Here is a 6,017-nt window from a genome sequence, read left to right on the forward strand (position 1 = left end):
GCTTGTTGGAAGCGCCCCACTCTTGGGCCTCCTGTTCCAGTGGCTCTTTACTCTGTTCTGCTGCCGCATCAGACAAAGGAGTACCACCATTCTCCTTGAGACACTTTGTGGGATTTCCACCCAGGGACTCTTCAAGTCCATTGTCGATGTCTACTAGAGACTTCTGTGTCTTTCTGGAGCCTTTCCTCTTCTCCAGGACACCAGGCAGTAGACCCTTCAGTTTACTCATTTTGCGGGGTCTCTTCTTTTGACCCTTCTGCAGCTTTCTTCAATGTCTTTATGATGACAACTAGTCCCTTCTCTATCGTATCTAGGGACCATGTGGAGAGAGAGAAATCATCTTCATGATTGCAGCTGTACTGACAGGTCAGGTCATCTACCGCTGCCTGAATATGGGTCTCAGACACTAGGCTGGCGTCTCCCCACTCAACTCTAGTCACGTCAGGAACTATTATCGTCTGGTTGCTACCCGTAACTACGTAAATTTGGCAAGCCCTCGACATGGCAGCCTCTCTCTCTGAGTTGGCACATGTGTCACTTATATTACTTGTGTCATCATTATCAGTTCTGACCTCTAGGGGCACCGATGCGTTAGTCCCCACATTGGACACTTCCCCAGCAACCCAAAAACCCTGTGGGTACTGCATATCCACCTCTGGTACGTGTGGTACAGCCTCTGGGCTCACAACATTAACCAGCATTTTTGCATCACATATATTTTTACCAGGAGGGGACACCTCTCCTGATCACATCCTGAAAGGGAAAAGGCATGTCATCATCATATACTTCACATGACCTCACATTTTCATTTTTCACTTCAACTACATCACTGTTTTCAATGGTCCTTTCCCTTACACGTTCACTTAAAGGGGCAGGTACAAGTTCTGCACATCGTGTTCCTCAATTATTCCTACCATAAATCGGTGTGCCACCGTTACCGGCACTGGCGTCACGAATTTAAAGGGATCTTGCCACAGGCACATTAAACAAAACCTGCAACATCCAGGGCACCTCACCTACCATCAGGCCTGGTCCCTATACACAGAGTGCCCCAGAAGACCCCTGTGCCAGCCTCTCCATCACTGCTGTACGTCAGCCCAGGGTATATAAAAGACTGACTACTATAACCACCCTCGGATAAGTAATTACCCCTGTGACCTCACCATCGCTCCAAACCCTGCAGGGCTGCGTACTGCATAAGTGCCCCAATAGATGCCCCCAATCATGTGCCAGTAAGATGTGCCCCCATAGATGCCCCCAATCATGTGCCAGTAGCCAGAGCCCCCCATATCATGTGCCAGTAGCCCCCTATCATGTGCCAGTAGCCCCCCCTTATGTGCCAGTAGCCCCCCCTTATGTGCCAGTAGCCCCCCCTTATGTGCCAGTAGCCCCCCCTTATGTGCCAGTAGCCCCCCCTTATGTGCCAGTAGCCCCCCCTTATGTGCCAGTAGCCCCCCTTATGTGCCAGTAGCCCCCATTATGTGCCAGTAGCCCCCATTATGTGCCAGTAGCTGTCCCTTATCATATGCCAGTAGTCCCCCTTATCATGTCAGTAGCCGCCCCTTATGTGCCAGTAGCCCCCCTTATGTGCCAGCCCAGTAGTCCCCCCTTATGTGCCAGTATTGTACCTATATAAAAAAATTAAAATAGGACTGAGGACGGCGGAGATGAGCGCTTCCACAATGGAATCGCTCATCTCCTGCTGCTGTGCCTTGCCGCCCCCACTTGTCACCAGGGCCATGGCCTTGCGGCACTCAGGCCTGCCGGCCTAGCAGGAAATTTCCGGGATCCCAGCAGGCCGACCCTGCTAACAAGCCATGGAGGTCACCACGGCGGAGTTGTCATTGTTCACGGATGCGGCTGGTTCCACCGGTTTCGGAGCCGTATTTGGCTGCGAGTGGTGTGCCTCTCCGTGGCCGGAACAATGGCGCAACGCCGGCTTGTGCTCCAATATAACCCTCCTTGAGTTGTTTCCCATCATTGTAGCCATTAATCTATGGGGTCCCAAAGTCCAGAACAGACGCTTATGTTTTTAGTCTGATAACATGGCGGTAGTTCATTGCATTAATAAATTGACCTTCATCTCCTCCGGTACTGTCATTGTTCCATTTGGTCCTCCGTTGTTTAGAATTTAACATCTAGTTCCGGGCTCGCCCTGTACCGGGTGTTCAGAACTCCATGGCCGATTCTCTTTCTCGCTTTCGTTGGCAGGAATTCAGGGACCTGTTGCTGGGAGCGATCAGAGGGAATTCCCTGCCCACCGCAGCTCTGGGACTTGCCAATCAGCAGTTGACGGCTACGGTACAGGCTTCGGTGACGCCAGCTACTTGGTCCAGACATGGTAAGGCGTGGGCGGTGGCAGTGGCTACTGCGGATTGAGATTTAACGCCTGCTTGCTTGGAGGTGACCATTTCATATCTATTGGGCTTGCATGAGCAGGGGGTTACTTCAGTGATGGCGCAGCGGCGGCTAGGGGGAGTCGCTTTTCACCTTAAGTTGTGCGGCTGGCGAGATGTGACTAAGCATTTCTTAATCAGCCAGGTCATTAGAGGCTGGCTCAAGGAGGATGTCCGGTACGAATGTAGGCACCCAGTCTCCTATTCATTATTAACGCGACTCTGCAAGGTCCTTCCCTCTGTCTGTCCTTCATCCTATAAACTTGTGCTGTTTAGGGCTGCTTTTTGTTTGGCCTTTTTTGCCGCATTTAGGATAGGGAAATTGGTGTCAACTTCTCGGGCCCGTCCAGGCGGCCTAGGCACAGGCGAAGTGCTCCTTAGTGACTCAGCACTCCAAAACTGATGTTTATGCGCGCGGCGCATGGCTACCTCTACGTAAAGTGGACGGCCCAGTCTGCCCTCATGCCGCGGTTGCTCAGTTATTGTCAACCCGAGCCCAAGGTGCCCCTCTCCTTGCCGACGGTAGTCCGCTCACCCGTTTTCAGTTTAGGTCTGTGTTCCGTTGCTGCCTGGCAGCACTGGGCCTCCCCATGTCTGAGTTTGGTACACACTCATTCCAGATCGGGGCTGCTACGGAGGTGGCTCGGGCAGGCCTGCCGGAGTCTGAGGTGCAACGGATCGGCAGATGGAGATCTGCCTGTTTTGAGTCTTACATTTGTCCCCATTTATTGATTTAATTTTCTTTAAGACGCGGTTCAACCCACCGTTTGTTTCATCGGCCATTCTTACATCTTCTGGGCAGGAGAGCAGAAAACCGTCCGGGCGATGCCTCGGTTTTTGGAACATCTAAGTCATGTGGCGGGGTGTTCGGGGCCTACACTGGTCTCAAGTCCTTTTGGCTGTGGTTGAAATTAGTAGAGTGGTTCACGCCCCTGTTTTGTTTCTCCATGCCGGAGGCAACAACCTCTGCCTGTTAAAGATTGCAGAATTAATTAACTTTAATTAGGATTGATTTGGAATGGCTGCTGTCATTCTTTCATGAAGTAGTGATAGTCTGGTCTGAGATTATCCCCAGGGTCACATGGCAAGGTGCCAGGGATTCCAACACCCTAGAACGGGCCAGGCTCAGTCAACGCACGGATCTCCTGCTTCAACCAATCACATGCAGGGGTGGTAGTGAGACATAGGGAGCTGGAAGGGGACAATGTGCACCTTATGCAGCAGGACGGGGTCCATCTAAATGAGAGATCTAGACATTTTCCTGTCAGGGTTGCAAGATTGAGTTGAGCAGGCTTTGTTCTTGTTGGGTGGGGGTCAGAGTGCCGTGTAGGAGTACACAGGCTCTTCAGTGGAGGTCTGTGTTAAAAAGGATGGGGAAGACTTGCCCACAGAGTGATTTTGTGGGGCATACTGCTTCTTGAGACTCCAAGTTATTCACGGGTTGTTTGATATACAAAACTTGGTGGAAAGTTAAAGCTGTGACCGATTCCCAACCAAGAAGTGTCCGTGTGAGTTATTCCTAGCTGCAACAGGTAGCAGATTGGCGTTTATGGGCTTAATTCTCAGCAGTCTCTGCAACCCAGGCCTTGTGCTATATGGAGTGAGCAACCTCACTTCGGCAAACTGTCCACCTTACAGCCAGTAGAGGAGACTATCAGGGTCGGCTAACCCCTTAGGACCCATAAAAGAACCACACTGGACATACAAAACATTAAATGACCAGCACTAAATTAACAGCTCTGTGAGGCTGCAGATGTTTTATTATTTTGATTTGCTCTGAAAGCTTCCACCTAATGAAGCAGACCACCTGTATCCACCTGCAACAGAGATTCTGACTATTGTGAAACCCAGCTAATATGAATCCACGCTCTAGAAGTGGTTTCTTACAAAGACAAATTTGGTGAATGTTTTAAGGAATAAAAACAGCAAGGGGTGCCATAAACATGCAACATTAATATCTAGCGAGAGAACACATTTTAAGGACTCATGCACATGAACGCATTCTCCTTGTTCCTTTTTGCGGATCCATTAATTTCATGTGTGCATTCCACCAACACAATTTGTCCATTCAGCAAATTAGAACATCCTATTACTGTCCACATTACATACAAGGCTATGGGCCAGCTGTTCTACAAAATACAGAATGCACACGGTCATCTGTATTTTACAGTCCGTAGAATATATGTCACATGCTTGAGAGCAAAAATTAAAAAAAAAAAATTCTGTTGTGTGATCTAATGGACTTCTTGTTAAACTATGTGATCCAATTCAGGCACAACAGCACAGGCTATTTTCGGATTGGTTCATTTGTTTTTAAAAACTGGTTTGCCTAGGAGGAGCCATTTGTCTGCAAAAAGATTCTATGAACCATTTCAAAAAGGGATTTCAATACGATGAGCAAATTGGTTCTAAATGAGTAGACCCCATACCTAGCTGTGTTGATGGTAGTAGCCGTGGCAAGTTTGCATGTGTAGCAGATCCAGAGGTGGGGCCAAGGAGGCAAACAGTCATGTCAGTCTGATAAAAGTGGTGGAGAGCGAGGACCGAGATGGTGTCACAGAACCTGGGAGACTGATCAGGGTGAGGAGACCGGGCAATTGTCACAGAAGCAACGATCCAAGGCAATGCATGGCCATAAATTGGAAAGTAAGAAAAAAAAAAAATGTATAAAATATATATATATATATATATATATATATATATATATATATATATACACACACACACACACACACACACATCCTCAACTTGGTGATGCCTCTGATACTGCAGGAGCAGGCTCAAACATGCAAGACATGGTGGCTTTTCTCCAAAAGGCCGGCTCACAACCACAGCCTTGTGCGCAAGATGTGCAGTATTAAAATAAGCCGTAGGTGTTCAAACATACCATGGCTCTATTGCAGCCCATGAGATGCCATCATTCTAATTCTGTACAGAGCTCCTGTACTGTAACAAAGTTTTATGCGAATTGCCTTCAGATGTTTCATCCAAAGTCTATTTGCTCATTCCCTAATCAGATCCAATGGAAAAATTGAACTGGCTGTCCTTCTCCCTGGTCTTTGTAGCAGCTAGGCCACATCCCCAAGCAGTACTGCTTCTTCCCTCCAACAGAAGGTGGGCCCATGAGAAAAAAATAAAATAAGTCATGACCAGCGATTAGCTCCCACCTGCCCAAGTCGCTGGTAGTGCAAATTTGTGAGTAGAAACAAAAAAATTGAGAAGATTTCACACTTTGGCCTAATTGCTAAGACTGCATAGCTTGTCTGGGAATTGTCTATTCCCTATATCCAGCCTTAGTGAAGGCGATTTAGACATTACGTAGAGACTGCGCCTATTATTGCAAGTATGTATTAACTGCCGAGTTACTTCAGTAGACTCATTTTCAACTAAACCTGGCCTCAAATCATTGCACCACATCAAGGGACACCTGCCTTGCACCCCACACCAAGAAAAAAAAAAAAAAAAAAAGCCAAGTCAAGGAAAAGGTGGTTGCACCTAATTACACAGCCCAGGTAGTGCCAGAGTGAGGACTGTCACCACGAGTACAACTGTCACCACTCCTGTCCCCTACTCAGTTTCTGGGCCTGTTCCATATAGGTTAGGACACAATCATTGTGTTGT

This window comes from Bufo gargarizans, chromosome 3 (genome assembly GCF_014858855.1).
Source record: "Bufo gargarizans isolate SCDJY-AF-19 chromosome 3, ASM1485885v1, whole genome shotgun sequence".
Classification (NCBI taxonomy): Eukaryota; Metazoa; Chordata; class Amphibia; order Anura; family Bufonidae; genus Bufo; species Bufo gargarizans.